Source organism: Hibiscus syriacus, unplaced genomic scaffold (assembly GCF_006381635.1).
Source record: "Hibiscus syriacus cultivar Baekdansim isolate YM2019G1 unplaced genomic scaffold, ASM638163v2 tig00112231_pilon, whole genome shotgun sequence".
Classification (NCBI taxonomy): Eukaryota; Viridiplantae; Streptophyta; class Magnoliopsida; order Malvales; family Malvaceae; genus Hibiscus; species Hibiscus syriacus.
In genome coordinates this window covers 3,831,819-3,845,015 of record NW_024063276.1, presented here as the reverse complement: position 1 = coordinate 3,845,015, position 13,197 = coordinate 3,831,819, and the positions used below count along the sequence as shown (strand labels likewise).

Genomic DNA, 13,197 nt, shown 5'->3' with positions numbered 1-13,197 from the left:
CAGTGTACAAATAGCTGGATTTAAAAACCCAGATTCAGATTATCAATGCAATGTTGGAATTATTTGTGATGTATTTGGTAATACAAATAGAAAATTGACAAATAGAGAGGCAAATTTAGTATCCATATTTGGTTGGATGCTATTTAATTATTACTCTCTGGAGTTGGATTTTGTGGCGGGCATTCTATTTTTTTTTCACCTAAATTCTAAAACCCTAGTTTCATTATCGGAATAGGATAATATTACTTTAATTCCCTATAAATACTACCCAAATCTGGATTTCTTACACATTCAATCCTCATTCGACTCAAAAAAAAAAATCCAAGCATGTCTGCCAAAATCTGTTCAACCTGTCAAACAGACACTGAAACAGTTGTTGATCATAAGGCTGGCCATGAAATATGTTCAAGATGTGGCTTGGTTCTCGAAATCAATCTATTTGATGAGATTTCCGAGCCGCACAACTCCCCGGATTCTTCGAATTCGACGTTGACCATCAACTCCAACGATCAGAGAACCGTCAGGAGTCCGTCGAAGAGAGGGTTGGAGCAGATTGCGGCGATGGTGGATACCCTAGGGTTGACAGCAGCGACCAAAGATAGAGCCTGTAAGATATACAATGCAGTCGATATTCTGAAATCATGTAGGGGAAGAAGCATAAGTTCCATTGCCGCGGCTTCTCTTTTCATTGCTTGTAAAGAGATCGGATCGTCCCGAACGCTTAACGAGATCTCGGTTGTGGCCAACGGAGTCACCAAGAAGAACATCAATTGAACCGCCGAAGCGATAAAGAAACAGCTAGAAGTCGAGTCGTAGATGGTGCAACCCGGCGAACTCATCCGACGGTTTTGTCTGAAACTCGGGATGGAAAACCGTGCCATAAAAGCAGTACAAGAAGCTGTTGAAAGATCACAAGAGGTCGACATAAGGAGAAGCCCCAAATCTGTTTTGGCAGCCATTATTTACATGGTGATTAAGCTTTCCCAGGGAAAGCCAGTTCCAGTTAAAGGTAAATATCGATTTCTTCGTTATAATCAAATATCTATATGAACTTATGAATATTGGACCATTTCATGTAGATATTGCGATGAATTTGGAGGTGACTGAGGTTACAATAAAGAAATCATTCAAAGATATTTCAGTTTATGCATCAAGAGTGATACCAGATTGGTTCGCCGGAGAAGAAGATGTTAACAAAATTCCCTCCCCTTGATTTGAAGCTTTTGGACCATTACTTACTCTGTGTTGTAGAACTCATACATGTCCATATACCAATTTATTTTGGTATTTCCTTCTACATTTTCTATATTTCAAATGTATTTTGGCACATCTTTTCAAATATATCAAGTTCATTTTGTTTCTTGATTTTATTTTTGAAATTATGAGATTATTGGAAAGAAAATCCGATCCCTAGCCTCATATGAAATGCATATTTTGGTACATCCTTCTAAACGGGTTACGTTACTCTTAGAATGAAGTTATTCTAGGGATGAACGCAAATGAAATTAATAAAATAACCTAAATAAAGAGGTATAGCACTAAATTGTGGTTGTGTTGTGGTTGCGGCTATGGCATCGCGGTTGTGGATGTTGTGGACATTACGGCGTGATTTATTTCTTAACAATAACTACAATTTTTATGTTGCGAATGTTGTTTGCAGTGTTGCGGTGAGTTTGAAAAAAGTTACAGGGTCGTTACACTGTGTTGTGGCTATAATATTTAATGAAGGGTAGTGGAGATTTGATAACGTCGGAGGCAATTGGAGCCAAGCCTTCATTCCGGGATATGGTTATTGAAAATTATAATGTGAAAAATAATAGATCTCTTATAAGGGAATTGGATGTAGAAATCACTTAAGAGGATGTTATAATTTACTACAATAGAGGCTTGTCTGAAGTTAGATTTTTGAATAGAGTTCATAACTCGATTGATAAAAAACTGGCTAACTCAGCTGTGATCCAATTGTTAGGAATAAAGCTTTGTTGGGAAGAATTAAATCGTTATTAAACCCATCTAGGGAGATGTTATTGGTTGAACTTGATAATGAGTATTTCCGGACAAGATTTGCATGGGTGGAGAATTATTCTAGTGTTCTACTTGGTGGACATTGGATGATCTACGGTAACTATCTCACGGTTCAACCATGGAGTAGGCACATCTCTACTTCAGAGAAACATCCATCGTACATCTTAGTCTGGACACGTCTTCTAGGTTTGTCTTATCAATATTATACTAGAAGTCTCTTTCATATTATTGTTGGTATTATAGAAAAAGTTGTTAAAGTTGACTACAACATGATGGAAGATAAAAGAGGAAGATTTGCTCGTCTGGTGGTAATCATAGACCTCAACAAACCTTTTCTGATGATATTATCGATGAATTTTGCCAACATATTGATTATGAAAGTTTGCCAACCATATGTTATTCCTACGATCGGTATGATCATACTAAAGAGAATTCCGAATGTAGGGAAGGAAACTTCGGGAAGTGAAGCGGAAGCTTGCAAATCTAGGTTTGATGCACTAAATATAGGTGAGGATAATTTGCATGGAGCTGATAACATTGGCAACAATCCCATGCAAGGTGGCGAAATTATGAGAGTTAATAACGAACCTAATTTTGCTAAAGGTCAATTGAAAAGTAGAAGACATGAGAAAGATGTAAGAAAATGTCTACCCAAACACATTGGTGAAGCCATTAATTATCGGTCATCCACAAGCCCGACTCAAGAACATTACAAGACAATAGTTTGAAAACATCTTCCAAGAATGTTATGACCTTGAAGATTGTTGTTAAAATAAGGTTCTAAAGCTCAGAAAAAAGTGAATATCGAGCACCCCTTTACATAGTCTTAGCTGACTGGGTGGCTTCCATGAATAGGGAGCTCGATAATGTCCGAAATCGAGGTGGTGATCAAGTGTCAAATGACTTGTAACAGCCTGAATTTATGAGTCAACACATGTGAGTTTACCTGAGTATGTCTATTTACCAATATGATTATTTGATAAAAAATTGTGGGTCAAATGTAGGCCTATCGGACAAGAATTGGACCCGAATTATCATTAAAAGAAAAGAAAGATTTTTAAGTAGAGATTAAATGAGGATAAAAGCAACGGGAGATCTAAAAATTTAAGAGTAAATTTTTTAAAAATAATAAGTATGTAAAATTTTTATTTTTTTTTTCAATTTTTCATTAACATATTAAACTAAATTTCACTTTTTTCTCTAAATAATGGAATTCACTTAGTCCTCTAAGGGTTTAGTGCATCCACCCCAGGATGAAAGAAATGAGTAATTGGACCATTGAAGGTTAAGAAAGGCTAAAATTCATTGGGTATCTCTTATCACCAGGGGAAAAATAGACAAAAGCCTGATCACTCTTTCCCCTCTATCTCATTCATCTCCTTCTCCCTCTTTCATAGCAAAGCTCCATAGTTCCAAACTCTGCATTCTTTATGAAGAGATGGGTCAAAAGGAAGCTCTGGAATTCATTGAGCTTCAATTTAAGCTCCAGATCTTCTATAAAGAAGGTGTAAAGTTGAGGGTTTAGAAATGGTTCTAGTTTCTAAGGTGTTATGAGTTTCATTCTTAACACACGTATGCTTTAAATTCGTCCTGCTTTGTATTTCATATTTGAGTAGAGAAAGTAGTTGGAAAGCCTTTTTGTTGTAGAAGAAAAGAAAATTTCGATGGAAGTCGAGGAAATAGCATCATTTTGTGATTTCTAACGTCAAGGCAGTACATTTTCAACTTTAAAATGCTTCTTGAGCTTCATAATTGTATTAAATAATACTTGCAACTAAACGTATGTAGTTAGGTTAATGACTCTTGTACTCAGGGATTAATCGAGGGAGGGGTGGGTGGGATTAGTCGCTCCTCTTGAAAATTTAAAATTATCATATAAGTTTAATTCGATCTCTTAACATAAAATAATGTGTTCGTCCCTTCTTGTACTGATAATATTATAGTGGATTTCTATCTGAAAAGACTAGTAGGATCATTGATCAATATGAGCTACATAAATAAACTTTGTTGTGATATTGTTTATGTTTTAATTTCCTAATAATTTTTCTAGTTATAACTGACTTAAACACTACCCGATACAGCTACAACAATACCCTTTTAATCATAAAGGCTAAAATTCATATTAAACTTTGGAAACCATACTTGGGAGGCAAAAAATGGCAATCCCATGTGAACTTGGGGCGAAAGAGAGGCGCAAACTTCAAGTTTTCTGCCCCAGAAAAACGGCTTTTGCACGTGGGTTTCTTAACAAGTCACTTTCATCACAATTCACTGCTTCAGAAATTAAAAGAAAAAGAAAACATATTAAGTCCTCCGTATTGTTTTTCTTATAAATTCGAGGTATTCATTTCATTTAAATACCTTTGAACTATATCATTTGTACCGAATTACCCCTTAAAATATTTTTCAGGATGTTTTGTCACCTCCGAAACGAGCTACTCAATATTCGACTCGAAAAAGCTCGTGAGCAGCTCGAAAAAATATTATATTATAATTTTAGATTTTTTAAAATTACATTATTAAAAATACATTATTTTAATAATATATAAAAAATACATTATTGATAATTATAAAATTTTAAAAATATATTAAAAATTCTATAAAATTTTAAAAAATATAATAAAATAAAAATATGATTCAATTTAAATATTAATAATTTAAAAAATATATCAAAATAGAGTGTAACTAATTTTATAAAGAATTAAGAAAGAAAAAACTCATTTAGACTTACATTAATATCTTAATTAACAAAATTAATGGCATCAAATCATATTTGAGAGAAAATGATCATCCCTAGTCCCTACTGCTAACATGTACCATATAAAGTAAAACAAGACAGGTCGATTATAGAAAAAAGATTATTAAAATTTAAAAAAAAATCAATTTATCAAAACCCTTATTAAAAATATATTTCTAATGATAATATTTTTAATAACTAATTATTTAAATTGTTGTATTATTTTGAGTTTTCGGGTTCAAATATCATAAATATCAAGGGTTTGAGCATTTAATATCAAAATATTATATTGTACTTATCTCATAAATCGGTATCAAGTCGATTAATTAATGTCTTTGCAATAAGCCCTAAACCTTAAACCTTATACCTAAATCCTAAATCCTATATCATAAACCATAAATATTAAACGCTAAACCTTAAACCCTAAACATTAAACCCTAAACCCTTAATTCGATTATGTGATAGGGGTTAAGTTATGCACATGAAGGTAACATACAAATTATGCAAAATGATGTTATGTGACTCGTAAATATATCATTCATATGCGTATACATAAACATATCAACATGCAAAATAAATATACACAACTTGCTAATTGAGACATGATTTTTATCATATCTTAATGATGACTATCAACACCGTCATTGCTTTCAAGCACTTACTCACAAACATGAAAACAGGAACTCATGAAGAAAAAGATCAAACTCTTTTAACTTGAGGCTATCTAAAGAAGAAGCTTGGATCCAGAATTTTTTTTGTTCTTTGTTCATTTAGCAACAAAGAAGATTGATCCTTGATTTTTTTTTCTGAGGCATAACCTAAAAAAGGAAGAAGAAAAACATATTTTCATGTACAGTCTGGCGTGTTTGTGTTTATTTCCTTATGGAATCTGTACAAAAGGAAAACATATGAAGTTCATAACAACATTTTCCTCTCTTTTTTAATGTAAATTGTGAATCAAATCCCCCTTTTCCTGTAATTATATGAGCAACTCAACAGTCAAAATATTACCGGAAACAAGTGTATTGAAAGATTGTCTAACCGTTTAATTAAACAATCACTAACATAACCAATCTACATTCAAAATTATTTGCTCGATGTTCATTGGTACAACAGAGAAACAAGTTCAGAAAAATTATCGACTAAATAATGGTTTCGCGAACTCATACGTTCTCCTTTGAGCTAGAGACCTCAAGATTTGGTTTCTTCTCTTCACCAACGGCTGTGGAATTCTCCACGGATTGCTCTGTTCTTTCCAGACTGCAAAATAGTTACAAAAGAAATAAAATCTTAAGGGATTGCAAAAGAACATAGTTCATTATAAGAATAGGAAGTTCACTAACAGGTACCATCAAGTAATAACCCGTCCCTAGAAAACTACATGATGTCAGTTTGAAATTACGTAGTGATTTTACCTTAAACACGAAACTCCTAAGAAAACAGAGTTGTCTTACACTTGGATTTCCTACTGTATTTTTTTTACAGGAAACAAGAAAAAAGGTACATAATTTTTCTGTTTTAGTTCCATTGGTATTATACATTGCTTTAGTAGAACAAATGTATTTTAGTGTTATTGTTTATTTCATTCTCGCTATGTGATTAATCTGTGTTTTAAATAAAGACTTCACCAACAGCAAGCAATCCAACAGTGCTACGAACTTCTGCTAGCAACTTGAACACTTCTAGTAGAACTAGCAACCCTACTTATTCAGATAAAATTCCACAAAGACAATGAGTGTACCATGAATGGCAGTCAAAAAGGTATAATACTGAAGTTACTCAAACTCAATAATCATTATTATTGATCTACAGATGAAATTTCAGTAATGATTCCAAGGAAACCAAGCTTGTAGAGCTACCTTCAGTTATGATTCAAAGAAATGTCAAATATCACTCAAATGCATAACATGGGACGTTTAAGAAACAATCAAATTAAATTTATCATTTCCTAGCTCAATCATCTCTCAAATTTGAATCTCAACAATACACCATAAAAAGCCATCTGAATGTTCTAATTGCTCACCTAGTTAAACAACAGTAAATAATTTCCTCACTTTTCATTTCCCCCCTAAAGGTTCCTCAGTGAAAACACCAAAGCTTCCATTTTTAGAACAACCCAATAACAAAGGAACCATTTTTGAACAGAGGAAGAAAAGGATTCAAATTCTTGTTCATTTTACATATTGAGCAAAAACCCAGGTGAGGAAATCGACAAACCTGCTGAAAACTCTTGACAGTTTTCCCAATAGTCTTGCCAACTTCAGGCAACTTTTTAGGTCCAAACACAAGAGCAGCCACTCCAGCAATAACGACAAGTTCTGGCAACCCAAGACTAAACAAAGTATTGCAAGTAAGGCCCTTTCTAGCAGGCTCGGCTGTTGTCCTCCATCCTGTTCGACCAACTTCCTAGCGGCCTTCGTGGCTAGCTGCTTGCGTAGAGCTTTGCCGCCGGTTGATTTCCTGGCAGTTTGCTTGGTACGAGCCATCGGTATGATAATTTGATGAGAGAAAAGTGGCGTTTGGATTACAAGAAAGCGATAGTAATTTGAAGGGAAGTCTTGATATCCCACATATTTAATATAGAAGCAAGTGTTCCCGAAGTGATCTTATAAATTAAAACTCAAACTCATAGGTTTAATTTACGGAGCCATGTGGTGAGCACTTGAGCTTGATTTGAGCTTGATATGAGCTTGATTCGAGCTTGATACGAGCTTTAATCAAGTTCAAAATCGAGTTTTAATTGAGCTTGAGTCTCGAGTTTTAGCGAGTTCTCGATTTTTTTAGTTCGAGTTTTTTTGAGTTTGAGTCGAGCTTCAATATTATCTTTTAAGTTCGAGTCAAGTTTGAAAATTTTAAGTTTACGAGTTTTTGAGTCGAGTCGAGTTTATATATAAAGTTTTCGAGTTTGAGTCGAGCTTGACTCGACTCGTTTACACCTCTAGATTAATCAAACACATCACATCATCTTTAATTTTTATTTTCTTTATTTAAATAAATAAAATGAAATAAAATTTACGATATACCAAATATATCCTTTCCCCTCCCCTTCCCTACCTCCACCGTAACATCACCATCTTTAACCTGTTGAAATCAAACTTGAGTTTTAGTTGGCAACGCACTTGGCAAAAGGTGGCAATCATTTTCTAAAATATTTGTTTCTAGAATGGAGGCACTAAGTACATGTGTCAAAATTAAGCAAATTAACCATGAAAGAATTTGATGGAAACATACATGGCAGCAACAACACTTGAAAATGCTTAATTATTAAGCTTAAGTGAGGCGGCAAAACAAGGTCAAAGATAGTAGGATATATGGCGGTTTAATCTTCCTATAAATATGTAGTGTGGGTTATGTATGATACATACGAAAGATGTATACGAGTGAAAAAAATAATGAGAGTTAAGAGTGAACTTAGCAAAGCTTTGAATAGTAGGTTATGTTCGTCAACTAGTCACAACTAATGTTTTGTATTATATTTTATTTTGGTACGTATTAATAATAGTACGAGTTATAAAAATTATCGAGTGTCCACCTATGCTTTCAAAAAATGATATTTAGAGCTTGGTTTGAGTTTACGCAACATGTGAAGCTGAATACATAGTCGTAGTAGCATGCACTTACCAAGCAATGTGGTTAAAGAATATTTTTAACGAGCTAGACTTGACACAAGAAGAGTCAACTACAATTTATGTTGACACCAAATCCACTATATCACTTGCCAAGAATCTAATCTCTCACAGCCAAAGTAAGTATATCGATCCAAAGTATTATTTTCTACGATACCAGATGAAGAACAAAAATATAGAACTAATTTAATGTATAATTGAAGATCAATTAGCAGATATTTTCACGAAAATATTGAAAGGAGACACATTTTACAAACTCAAAATAACTTGGTATGAAAAATCAAATTTGGAGGAGAGTGTTGAAATCAAACTTGAGTTTTAGTTGGCAACACTTGGCAAAAGATGGCAATCATTTTCTAAATTATTTATTTCTAGAATGGAGGCACTAAATACATGTGTCAAAATTAAGTAAATTAACCATGAAAGAATTTGATGGAAACATGACAGGAACAACACTTGGAAATACTTAATTATTAAGTTTAACTGAGACGACAAAACAAGGTCAAAGATTACAACATATATGAAGGTTTAATTTTCCTATAAATATATATAGAGTGAAAAAATATTAAAAGTTAAGAGTGAAGCTTAGCAAAGCTTTAAATAGTAGTGTAGTGTTAAAGCTTTAAAGATTTCTAGAATGGAGTCACTAAATACATGTGTCAAAATTAAGCAAATTAACCATGAAAGAATTTGATGGAAACATGACAGGAACAACACTTGAAAATACTTAATTATTAAGCTTAACTGAGACGACAAAACAAGGTCAAAGATTACAACATATATGAAGGTTTAATTTTCCTATAAATATATATAGAGTGAAAAAATATTAAAAGTTAAGAGTGAAGCTTAGCAAAGCTTTAAATAGTAGGGTAGTGTTTGTCAACTAATCACATTTAATATTTTGTATCATATTTTGTTTTAATTCATATTAATAATATTGTGAGTTATAAACGGAGCACCAAAACTCAAGGAATCCATGGCTCTAAAACTAAAATTATGAACAGGATAGTTCAAGGATATAGCAAAATGCATGCATTATCTACCTTTCAACCATATCATAAAATCAATGAGGAAACAATGTATCCAACCAAACAATTCAAATCCATTTATCTACATCGAAATTCAACAAAGAATCCAAATACAAATCAAAATCCCTTCAACCGAATGCGGATATCAAACGTTTTTCGGTTTTAACGTTGTTGTCGTGAGTTGAAGAAGACGATGAATCGTGAGTCTGTGGTTGAGTTTGGGTGTTTTGAGAATATATAGCCTTACCCGGAATGGCTTTGAGATCCTAATCCGAGAAGGAAGCTTCATCAAAGATTTGTTGCCCATTTTTCTAGTGTTTCTGGTAGCTGAGATCTGCAGCAAAGGCGTCTAGGAGAGGTTGAACAGATTTTGGGTTTTCTCAAACAAATTTTATTTTATTTTATTTATTTAAATAAAGAAAATAAAAATTAAAAGATAAAGTGGCACGTTCTAATTGGTCTATAAATATTATTTTTAACGGTTAAAAGATAAACAAAGTAATTATTTATGATTTAGAGGACAAAATGTTTCGAAAAATATTTTAGGGGTAACTCGATATAAATGATATAGTTAAGGGGTATTTAAGCCTACATATTCTTTAAAACATATAAAATATTTCTGTTATTTTTCAAATTTTAAATCAAATTTATATAAAATTTAAAATACTAATATTATATTTCTTGCCTAAATTACTCCAATTGAACTTCTCTAAAATGGGTAGTCATGAAGATCCTACCCATCATTTTATTTTTCTTTCTAAATCAAAATATTCATTTTATTAATTTTAAAACATAAATATTCTCATTTTTTAACATTCACGTTATAGTATATAATTTTTATTTTTATAAAATAAATTACTTGATATAAATATACAAGTAATATAGATAAATTTTCATAACAAAACTCGAAATTAATTTAAAAAATTAATAATACGAGATGATTATAATATATCTATTCATAATCTTTATTTAGCTATTGACAAACATACACGCTCTACAAATGAAATTTACTTGAATTCAAGTATTTTTTTTAGAGAGAATAACAATTTCTTTTATTATCAAGACAAATTATTAATACAAAAATTTAAATGTCTCAGTATAAAAATAATAATACGTGAATCATACAATAAGAGACTAAAAGAAACATCAAAGTTGGATAATACAAGTGGATAAAAATGAACTGATCCCTATAAGGCAATAAATCAAACTATGCAATGCCCAATTAATCTACTAGAGATTCTCTTTAAGCCGTGTCTAGAGGAAATAAGGAGAAAATAAGAGAAACTTTTCTATATGGAAGATGTTTCCATGATCTTTTCCTTCTTTTCATTTCCCATCATTTTCTCCTTCACCGAACAAGTAACAAAGGATCTATTAGAGAATTAATTATAACATATTTTATTTAAATTTTAAATTATTGTAATCAATTATAATATTCTTGTGATTAGTTGAAATCCCCAAACTCTAGGCTAGTCTCCTATTTATGTGCCTTGTAATTAGTTGTAATCCCCTAACTCTAGGTTAGTTTCCTATTTCTATGTGTCCCATCTTGTGTATATATATCCACTCTTAATCAATGGAAAACTCAAGCCATTGTTTCTCAATACTCTTCTCTCTATTTCAACAGGATCTTTGTCCTTCTTCTTGCATGAAAATGAAATTCTCCAAAAAAAAAAATGAAAAAAAAACTTGAATGTTTATTCAATAACTATGATTGATCTTCTTGAACAATTGGCAGTTGCTTTTCATTTTTAACCCTTACCCACTCTGATCATAAAACTCAATAAGTTTTTGCAAAACGAAAGCTTGGGTCTTCAAGGTGATGATGTAATCTGTAGTTTCTTGGAACAACTGTTCTACTTTAACTTCCTCAATGCTTTCATTTCTTGCTTTACAAGGAATTAAACTCTTCAAAGCTTCAAGCTTGTCTGAAATTATCTCCCCAGGCTTCGAGCTGTTCTTGTAAATCCTTCTCACATAACTTGGCATCACTCTTCCTACACCGCCTGTTATCTATTACGACAATGTTGGTGCCACCTATCTCTGTTCTAATCAAGTCTTTCATTCGCGCATGAAACATGTGGCACTTGACTATCACTTTATTCGGGGCCAAGTTCAATCATGTGCTCTTCGTGTTACTCATGTTTCCTCAACAGATCAACTTGTCGACGCTCTTACCAAACCGCTTCCATGAAGTCGATTCTAAGATTTAAGGGTCAAGATTGGTGTCTCCTCCGGAGCTCCATCTCGAGGGGGCATATTAGAGAATTAATTATAATAGATTTTATTTAAATTTTAAATTATTGTAATCAATTATAATATCCTTGTGATTAGTTGTAATCCCCTAACTCTAGGCTAGTCTCCTATTTATGTGCCTTGTAATTAGTTGTAATCCCCTAACTCTAGGCTAGTTTCCTATTTCTATGTGCCTCATCTTGTGTATATATATCCACTCTTAATTAATGGAAAACTCAAGCCATTGTTTCTCAATACTCTTCTTTCTATTTCAACATGGTATCACGAGCCTAATCTTTCTGAGCATATTTTCCTCTCTCTTTTTTTCTTCAAAAACACCATGATCCTTCATATACATATATCTAAAACTATGCCACTTGCCCTTAAATGGCTTCTCATATGAATTTCTCTTCCACCAACGATCCTATTACTATCCAAAATTCTCAAGATCCTCAATATCCTCTCCTTACAATAAATCTCTCCAATATAACCAAATTGTTATCCACCAATTATCTCACATGGAGCCTTCAAATCCAATCTCCTCTTGAAGGTTATGATCCTCATCACTCTATTGATGTCACTCAAACTCCACCACAACCCACTGTCACCGTCAATGGTGTTACATCTCCAAATCTGGCGTACACAACCTGGAAGCGTCAGGATCGTCTCCTTTTTAGCGCTCTCCTTGGTGCCATCTCCGTTTCACTGCAACCACTTATTGCCCGCACCACCATTTCCCTTGATGCATGGAAAACCTTAGCTAATACCTACGCCAAACCATCTCGTGGTCATATTAAACAATTGAAGGAACAATTAAAGCGGTGTAACAAGGGCTCAAAATCAATTAGTGAATACATGCAGGTGATAAAGACTCGTGCCGATGAACTTGCTATTCTAGGGAAGCCAATTGAGGATCTTATTGATCGGGTTCTAGAAGGACTAAGTGATGAGTATAAATCTGTCATTGATGCCATTAATTCCCGTGACACGCCAATTTCTTTTGCTGAACTTCATGAGAAACTTCTCAACAAAAAAGCATCTCTTTAAACCGCTCAACCACCTTTCCTATCACTACCAGCCACGGTAAATCCCACGACCTTTCGGAATCATCCAAATTGGCGTCCATCAGCCACCAATTCACAATAATCAGGCCCTACCACTATACTTTCTGCTCATGATCAACGCCAACCCAAACCTTATTTGGGTCATTGTCAAGCATGCGACACTCAAGGCCACACTGCCAAACGATACCCGATGTTTCTGCTTGTCACTAATCAACAATCTCTAATATCTCATCCTCAAAGCTCTCAGGGATATCGCCCCTCCACACCCTGACAACCACGAGCCAACCATGCTATTCTGGGCAACAACACTACACCTACTTGGCTGGTGGATAGTGGAGCATCTCACCATGTTACATCTGACTTGAGCAATCTCTCTCTTAATAGCTCGTACCAAGGATCTGATGATGTCATGATTGGTGATGGATCGACTCTTCACATTACCCATATTGGTTCTACCACCATACCTACTTCCTCTCGCACCT

The 13,197-nt window shown here is 33.5% G+C and overlaps 1 pseudogene; it reads left to right on the top strand.

The window, feature by feature from the left end:
- The first annotated feature begins 327 nt into the window (after window positions 1-327).
- Window positions 328-1,213, top strand: LOC120176237 (annotated as a pseudogene).
- Window positions 1,214-13,197: the final 11,984 nt, after the last annotated feature.